Genomic DNA, 8,937 nt, shown 5'->3' with positions numbered 1-8,937 from the left:
AAGTGGCGTCTACTTTCAGACATTTTTGCAGCGGCTCAAGCATGTTTACCTTACCCTGAGGTGCGACTGGAAGTGCATTGTGTCAGCAGCTTAGGAGACCCGTGTTCGGATCCTGCATGTAACCAGGAAGTAATTGTGTTTGTATAATCATTGATGAGTGCCATTCGGATGTCACCTTTTTCCCACTAACATTACATTTTTACTCCACTGATGGTTAGTTTGGGGGGTACAGTTTATAAAATATGCATTCCTCTTCACTGTATTACATCCTGTACAACTGAAAACAACTCGCTTTTGACACCCCTCTGTGGACATTTCACCCGGAAAATGGAGCTCACACATGCCCATACACCCAACAATTCTTACCGCTTTGGGGTCTGAGGAGTGTTTCGAATTTCAGTAAGCACAGACCAATTTTAGTTAAGGAAAAGTAAACTTACTGTTTCCAATTTCACTGTAAGATCAGTCTGGAAATTGAGGCCACAATTACATCTGGTATCACATCTGTTTTAAGTGATCTAATCACAAGTAAACATCAAATTCAGTTGAAAACGAGGTCCAAAATGTTTTGTGAACACTCAATTCGGAGGTAGTCAGAAATGCATGTGCATCCATCCTGACTTTAATACAGGCTTTTAACATTGTTGAAAATAACTGTCTGATCAAAAAAATTAGGTCCATATATGGAAAAAAAAGGTCATAAATATACACAAGACTTCACATGACTTTTCAAATTCTCCAGAAGTCTTAAATGCACTGCAAATAAAAACTAAAAACTGGACTGTTTAATTGTAAGGGTCAGGGGATGAAAATGTCTAAACTAAATTATTGAAAAGCTTTATGAACATTATAAGTGCACCTCCTCAGAGAGAAAAATTAAATAATACAAAAGTATGATATGACCCCTTTAATAGTTCACCAGTAGCCTAGTTTAAGTAGCTTAATCATGCCAAGAGTCCATTACACCGCCTTCCTGGTAAGCAGATTTGAAATATGCAAGAATCACACGATGTTCTGGAAGTAACGTGATAAAATACCAGCTCTCTGTGTCCACTTATACTGCTCTTATAGATTTCCAACTTAATAAAGAAAGGGAAAGAGCATTCTTAAATTGTGGCAACCCTAAGGCTATCTTGGAATGTTATTCACATCAGTTATTTTTGACATGTTATTCTTCTGGTATTTTCATGCTCTCAGTATGGTCAGAGTTTTCATTAATAATCAATTACTTTAATGTAGTCCCAATAAGGTTACATTAAGGTGACACGATCACCTCCAGAATTACTATTAAGAGGTTTTAGTTTATCACTATGCCGAAAAGGTGCCAAATGTGCACATAATGTATATCTTAAAAATATTGTAACACTTCTCAGTGAAAGGAGGAGGCGAGAAGCAGATTTCCTGGTTCAGGTAAGCGTTTTATTCTCCTCACTGCAGCAAATACACTCTTTCAGGGCTTTCACACTGTTCAATAACTCACTCTAAAAATACACAAACTACTTCACAAAAATAAACTCTCAACTTTGCTATAATAAACTCTTGGCTTCACAATTGGGTCTCTGGTGCCCAGGCTCTCTCTCTCGTCTACCTGCGGTGTGGCTGTATTTATGCCGCTCTCCCCATGCTCACTGAAATTAGAGACAGGTGTTAGACATAATTTAACTCAGGTGTAAGCGCCCTTACTGCTTTCTCTGTCTCCGGACAGATGCTTGACCATGCCCCCGCTGCCACAAATATATACAAAGATCATATCTTATATGACATTGTTATACATTCACTGTCAAAAGTAATAATCTACAGTTGTTACACAGCTATTTGTCTGATCTTACCCTTAAAAATAACTTCTGCTGGTGCCACCTATTGCAGTCAGGTTAAGTCAGTGATATTCAACAATATTTTACTTGAATAAAACCAGTTAAAAGAAATTTTACCAGATTTTTTTTGTTTGTTTTTTTAAATAGTTTTGATTCAAGTGAACATTTTATGTTTTTAGGAAGATAAGCGATATTGCAAAATTCCCTAATTAGATTAATTTAAGTTTGAGTTAAACCGGTTCATTGAACTTTGTAAACATAAAAAGTATGAGAAAGTATGAAGGCTTGGCAAGTAAAGTCTTGCCTTCAACAGGTGTGATGGGATTTTAAATCTTCTATCAATACTTGATTACCAATAAAAATGTTTGTTAATGCATAATTCCGTTTACAAATAATCAATTAGACCTACTTTTAATGCAGTCCCAATAATGCTACTTTAAGTTCTCTCTTGTAAAAGAGATTCAAATCTCAGTGGGACTAACCTGGTTAAATAAAGGTTAAAATACATTATCACAGCGATAAACTGTGAAATAACACCTATTCTAAGTTACCACTTGACCTGGCTTGTATTCCATTATTTATGGACATTCATGCAGAGGCAGCACATATCTGCAGCTCACTTTTAATACTGTAGAGGAATCTTGAGGTTGTTCTCCCATATCTTATCCAAGTGAGGTTTTGGACCTGCAGATTCCATCTTCTTGTTATTTTACCCTAGGCCTTTTCTATTCAAAGAATATCACTTCAAGCACATGTCTCATGATCTTTGATTCCAAGAGAGTAATAAAGGCATAAATATAGCTTTTATGTGCATGTGAAAAAAAAAAAAAAAAAAAGGTACATTTGTTTACTCCCAATTTTTTCCCCTTTTGGTGAGTGCTTTAAGAAGTTCGCCCAAAATTGAGATTTGAAAGCTACGACAGAGAAGATTTACATCAAGTAACAACTTAAATTTTAGTCTGTTCCTCACACGAAACTATTGTATGGCTTCCAAAAACTTGGAATTTAGTGCACACATTGTATCGTATTTGTGTTTTGGAGCTTGACAGCCCCAGTGTCCATTCACTTTCACTGTATAGAAAAGCTTAGACATTCTGTTTAAAATCTCCTTTTATGTTCCATAGAATTAAAACATTTGGTTAGCTATACCACCAATTTGTCTGGAATGTACCAGAAGAGCCTTATACCTCTCTGTGAAATTGGACAAATTAGTGAAAGTCTGCTTATAACTGGAGGAGACAAAATAGGAAATGCATCAATTTGCTTAGTAAGGGCAAATGTTGTGTATTTGAGTGATAACATGGTGTTCTGTTTGTAACATTATAGTTGCTGATCAATGTATGGATCAGCTCTCCCAGGCTGTAGGATTGCATTTCATGTGAACATTTCATGCTGAGTAATGGAAAATATAACATGGCTTGATTGGCCATTTGATCTACTGATACCATGAAATATTACCTAAGCATATGCATGTTCACATCATCCAGTGTGCACACCCATCAAAGATCTGTCGCCCTCTTTAGAACAGGTGAGTGATATGACCAAAATCTTATATTATGGTATGAGTAATTTTATACCACGGTAATTGTATCTTGATAGTTATTTTTGCTGGAAATTCAACCCAAAAATGTTTTAGAGCCTATTTTACATAACCATGTGGCAGTAATGGCAGTAATTTTTTTTGATAATCCAGTGAATTACATACAAATGAATGCAAACCAAAAGATAAGATTATCCATAACAAATGCTAGGCTTCTAACTTTTATAAATCAGCTTTAGTGCAAAAACAGCTGCTTCAAGTTATGTAAAATGAGTTAAAAACTAAAATTCAAACAATTTAAATATGATTGGATGAGCTAAGTTTAAATGTATAAAATACCAAAATATGCACACCTGTGACCACACCAGTTGCCACTGTAAACATTTAAACAACCTACAGTTCCCTATCTGTCACTCACTCGAAGTTGTGTTGATGTAGTTACACGAGGGGTCACTCTTGGGAGCCCGAGACACCTCTGGTCTTTGATAAAAGGCCAATGAAAATTGGCGAGTGGTATTTGCATACCACTCCCCCGGACATACGGGTATAAAAGGAGCTGGTATGCAATCACTCATTCAGATTTTCTCTTCGGAGCCGGACGGTCGATGTTTACTGAGCTGACTGTTCATTCACCTCTGCTGGATCTGACGGTGCATTTCAGCGGCTTCTCCCTCCTCTGCACTGGTGCACTGCAGAGAACGCCCCTGGGTGCTTCGGCAGAAATAAGAGAGTATATTTCTCTAAAAGATTATATTTCTCTAAAAGAGCGGCACACACGGAACGTATTTTAAAGACTTGTCTTTTTAAAGATGCCTTTCCGTTTGTGTGTTATTCCTGGTTGCGGTCGTTATCTCTCAACTTCTGACGGTCACGATCGCTGTCTTTCGTGTCTGGGTGCGACCCACGCGGAGACAGCATTCGTGGATGGATCATGTACTCATTGCGAGAACATGACCATGGCAACGTTGCGGTTGCGGCTTGCTTTCGTAAGAAAACAAGCCACCCCAGCGGCTCCCCGCCTCAGTCCTTCTACCTACGGGTATGAGGCCAGCGCGGCTAGCACTGGGGGCGATTTGGGGACCCCAATGGGACCACCTCCGCCGGGTATCCCCCCACGGACCTCCCATTCCCCAGCACGCTCTTCTGCCCCGAACGGACTTCCGGATGAGTCCGCCGGCTCGTCTCATGGCGAGTTCGACCTCTTGTTCGGAGCCCGCGAAGCTGTTGAGCTCTCAAGTGCAGCATCGGACAGCGGGCTCGTCCAGTCGGACGCAGAAGCCTCAGCTGGGCTCCTCCCCTCAGGTACAGTCGCCTAGTCACAGGCTGACGTGGAAATGACGGACATGCTTTCCCGGGCAGCCGCGAGCATCGGGCTAGAGTGGAACCCTCCACTCTCCCCTGAACCCTCGCGGCTCAATGATTGGTTACTGGGCTCGCGGCGCCGCTCACAGCCACGCCACGCCCCGCTCCAGTTCCTTTCTTCCCGGAAGTGCATGAGGAGCTGACAATGTCGTGGAAGGCACCTTTTACTGCCTGATCCCGATCTTTCAGCTCCCCCGCCCTCACTACCCTCGATGGTGGGGTGGCCAGGGGCTATTCGGCGATTTCCCCGGTGGATAAGGTGCTCACGGTGCACCTATGCCCGCAGAGTGCCACCGCCTGGCGCGGGCGCCCAAAGCTCCCGTCCAAGGCCTGTAGGTTTACGTCATCCCTGACGGCCAAAGCCTACAGTGCTGCTGGACAAGCCGCCTCTGCCCTGCACGCCATGGCTCTCCTGCAAGTCCACCAAGCCAAGGTGCTAAAGGAAGTGCACGAGGGTAGTTCCGCCCCAGATTTGATGCAGGAGCTGTGCTCGGTGACCGACCTCGCTCTCCGGGTGACGAAGGTCACGGCGCAGTCTCTCGGGAAGGTGATGTCCACCTTGGTGGTCCAGGAGCGCCACATTTGGCTCAACCTGGTCGAGATGGGAGAGGCCGACATGGGACGGTTCCTTGCTGCCCCATTTCCCAGGTTGGCCTATTCAGCGACACCGTCAAGGACTTTGCCCAGCAGTTCTCGACAGTGAAGCAGCATATGGAGGCTATCCGGCACATCCTGCCCCGTTGCGGCTCAAGATCCCGCACCCCGCCTGCTCATCGCCAAGGGTGTCCCCCTGCGGTAACTGCACCGGCTCCGCCGCAGCCCGCCCCTTTGGCCTGGCCCCTGCGTGGAGCCCACCGCAGGAAGCAGACGCCACCCATCTCACGGCCGGCCACCAAGTACCTGCGAAAGGCTTCGAATCACCCCTAAGATGGATGACCCAGGGACGGCGAAACCCACTGCCTTGGAGATGGTAAGCAGACCACTCCATCCCCCGGTGGAGGGCCGGGAGGATAATCATTTGTTGCCTTTGCATTTAATTTTGCCACATGCCCAAGTGTCTGCGGTACCCAACAGTTCAGCAAAAGAGTGGTTTCCTCATTCCCTGGGTCACATACCCGGTGTGCACGACCATCATCATGACCACCGTCCACCATTCCATTTTGGCAGGTTTGGTGCTCCAGCGGCAGTCTCCCTGCCCCTGCGCGCCCAGCTGTGGCACAATCCGTCCCCGATGTGACAGTCTCCACGGGTCATGAGGACAGACCTTTTCCTCCCACATCCCAGGCTGTTCCAGGGGTGGCCACAAGGAGCCAGGTAAGTGCTTCAATGTCCCTGAACTCAGCATGGCCACAACATGTCGTGGCACCTCAGGCTCCACCCCGCCGGCGAGGCCCCACCCACCGGTATGTCCGATGAGATTGTCCACTTTGTCCCTCTCACCCGGAGCTTGGACACATGGCTTGCACTTTCCAATCTGTCGCGATGGCTGACGGAGTTCGCTACCCTCCTATGGAAGGATGCGATAGAGCCTGTCCCTCTGGCCGAGATGAAGAAGGGGTTTTACAGCCCCAACTTCATTGTACCGAAAAAAGGCAGTGGGTTGCGGCATCTTGGACCTGCGAGTACTGAACCGGGCTTTACACAGACTCCCGTTCAAGATGCTGAAGCAAAAACACATTCTAGTGAGCGTCCGGCATCAAGATTGGTTCGCAGTGGTAGACCTGAAGGACACGTACTTCCACGTCTCGATTCTACCTCGACACAGACCCTTCCTGCGGTTTGCATTCGATGGTTGGGCGTATCAGTACAAGGTCCTCCCTTTGCAGAGGCAGCCCTTGCCCCGCTAAGGGAAGTGGGCATTCACATCCTCAACTGTCTCGATGACTGGCTAATCCTAGCTCACTCTCGGGATGTGTTGTGTGCACACAGGGACCTGGTGCTCTCGCACCTCAGCCGACTAGGGCTTCGGGTCAACTGGGAAAAGAGCAAGCTCCTCCCGGTTCAGAGCATCTCTTTTCTCGGCTTGGAGTTGGACTCAGTCTCATTGGCAGCGTGCCTCACGAATGAGCGTGCACAGTCGGTGCTGACCTGTTTGAAGGCATTCAGACAGAAGACAGTGGTTCCACTGAAACGGTGGCTTCTGGGGCGGTGGCCACTCCGCTCGGGTTGATGCATATGAGACTGCTTCAGCACTGGCTTAAGACTCGAGTCCCGAGATGGGCATGGCACTGTGGGACACATCGCGTGGCCATCACGCCGATCTGTCACCGCCTCTTCAGCCCTTGGACCGACCTCACATTTCTACGGGCAGGCGTTCCCCTAGAGCAGGTCTCCAGGCACATCGTGGTTATGACAGATGCCTCCAAAACGGGCTGGGGCACTGTATGCAATGGGCACGCAGCCACCGGCTCATGGATGGGCCCGCGGCTGCGTTGGCACATCAACTGCCTCGGGTTGCTGGCAATTCTGCTCGCCCTGCAGAGGTTTTGGCCATTGATCCAGGGCAAGCATGTGTTAGTTCGGACAGACAACACGGCAATGGTACCATATGTCAACAATTAAGGCGGTCTGCGCTCCCATTGTATGTCACAACTCGCCCGCCAACTCCTCCTCTGGAGTCAGCAGCACCTCTAGTCGCTGCGAGCCACTCACATCCCGGGCGACCTCAACACTGCAGCGGATGCGCTGTCATGGCAGGTTACCCTCAGGGGAGAGTGGAGACTCCACCCTCAGGTGGTCCAGCTGATTTGGAGTTGATTCGAGCAGGCACAGGTAGACCTGTTTGCCTCCCAAGAATCCTCCCACTGCCTGCTCTGGTACACCCTGACCAAGGCACCTCTCAGTATAGACACGCTGGCACACAGCTGGCCCCCTGGACTTTGCAAATATGCGTTTCCTCCAGTGAGCCTACTCTTCCCCTTGGGAGTGACACCCCCCTGACTAGACCTGGTGGCCCCAGTCAGTTAATTCCTTTTTTTTTTGGGAGAGGAAAAAAAAAGAGGATAAGAGGCCACGACTGGGCTAGCCTGTCTCTATCTTTTGGGCAGTCGACTTGTCCCCAAAGGGCCGTTCAACACTCATAACAACGTTGGGGAAGGTTACGTGTCGGCCTGGTGTGCTGGCTATGAGGCATACAGTGGTCTGCCCGTCACACACCGCCAGTTCACCTAACACAGTTCAGCCAGTTGCGGTGTTTCGTATAGGGAAACCTAGTGTCACTACATCGACACAACGTCAAGTGAGTGACAGATAAGGAACGTCCTGGTTACTTGCGTAATCTCCGTTCCCAGATGGAGGGAATGAGACGTTGTGTCCCTCCTGCCACAACGCTGAACTACCCACTGAAATGGCCGGGACCTTGTCTCGGCTCCTCAGCACAAAACCTGAATGAGTGGTTGCATACCAGCTCCTTTTATACCCGGGGGAGTGGTATGCAAATAGGGTTAGGATTTTCATTGGCCTTTTATAAAAAATTTGAGGTGTCTCGGGCTCCCAAGAGTGACCCCTAGTGTCACTACATCGACACAATGTCTCGTTCCCTCCATCAGGGAACAGAAGTTACGCAAGTAACCAGGACGTTTTCTGCTTGGTGTCAGATTTAAAAAAAAAAAAAAAAAAAAAAAGCTTCTAATTGACCATTTCTACCCAGACCTACAAGGAACATCAGTTTTGCAATGGAAGAACTGATATATAAATAATTGAAAACTGAGTTTATCGTAGGCCTACTAAAATAGTAGTTGGGAATTTTACATTACAGAAAGCTGTTAGGGGACATTCAACTTGTTTTTGCATAAAAAAAAAAGCCAGACACACAATCAGAACTGGTGTCTCGAGACACGGTTTCAAAAAGTTTTTTTTTTTTACCTGAAACGCCATCTAAAAAACACAACGCTCCAACACGAGACGTGGAGCAGTGGCCAAAGACGTCCATCTAGCTCATGACAGACACAAAAACACGTTCAGTGTGAACGGCCCATCACCCATGATTCAGTTTTCTATGATCAGAACATCTGCAGATGATTAGAGCAGTGTGCATGTGTCTTCCCTCATGCAGTGAACCTTGGTGAGGCGATGGCATATCCGGCTGACTGGAAGAGGATGACTCACGCCGGGTTGTGGATGGGTCTCAGAGGGCTATCAAACTTTGGGCTATAATACTGGAGGAAGGGATGAGCTATAGTGCACCTACAGAGACTGTCTGAATTCTTCGTGAGTGAATAA

Source organism: Myxocyprinus asiaticus, chromosome 15 (assembly GCF_019703515.2).
Source record: "Myxocyprinus asiaticus isolate MX2 ecotype Aquarium Trade chromosome 15, UBuf_Myxa_2, whole genome shotgun sequence".
Taxonomy (NCBI): Eukaryota; Metazoa; Chordata; class Actinopteri; order Cypriniformes; family Catostomidae; genus Myxocyprinus; species Myxocyprinus asiaticus.
The sequence above is the reverse complement of the archived record's forward strand: the minus strand, read 5'-3'. Positions refer to the sequence as shown.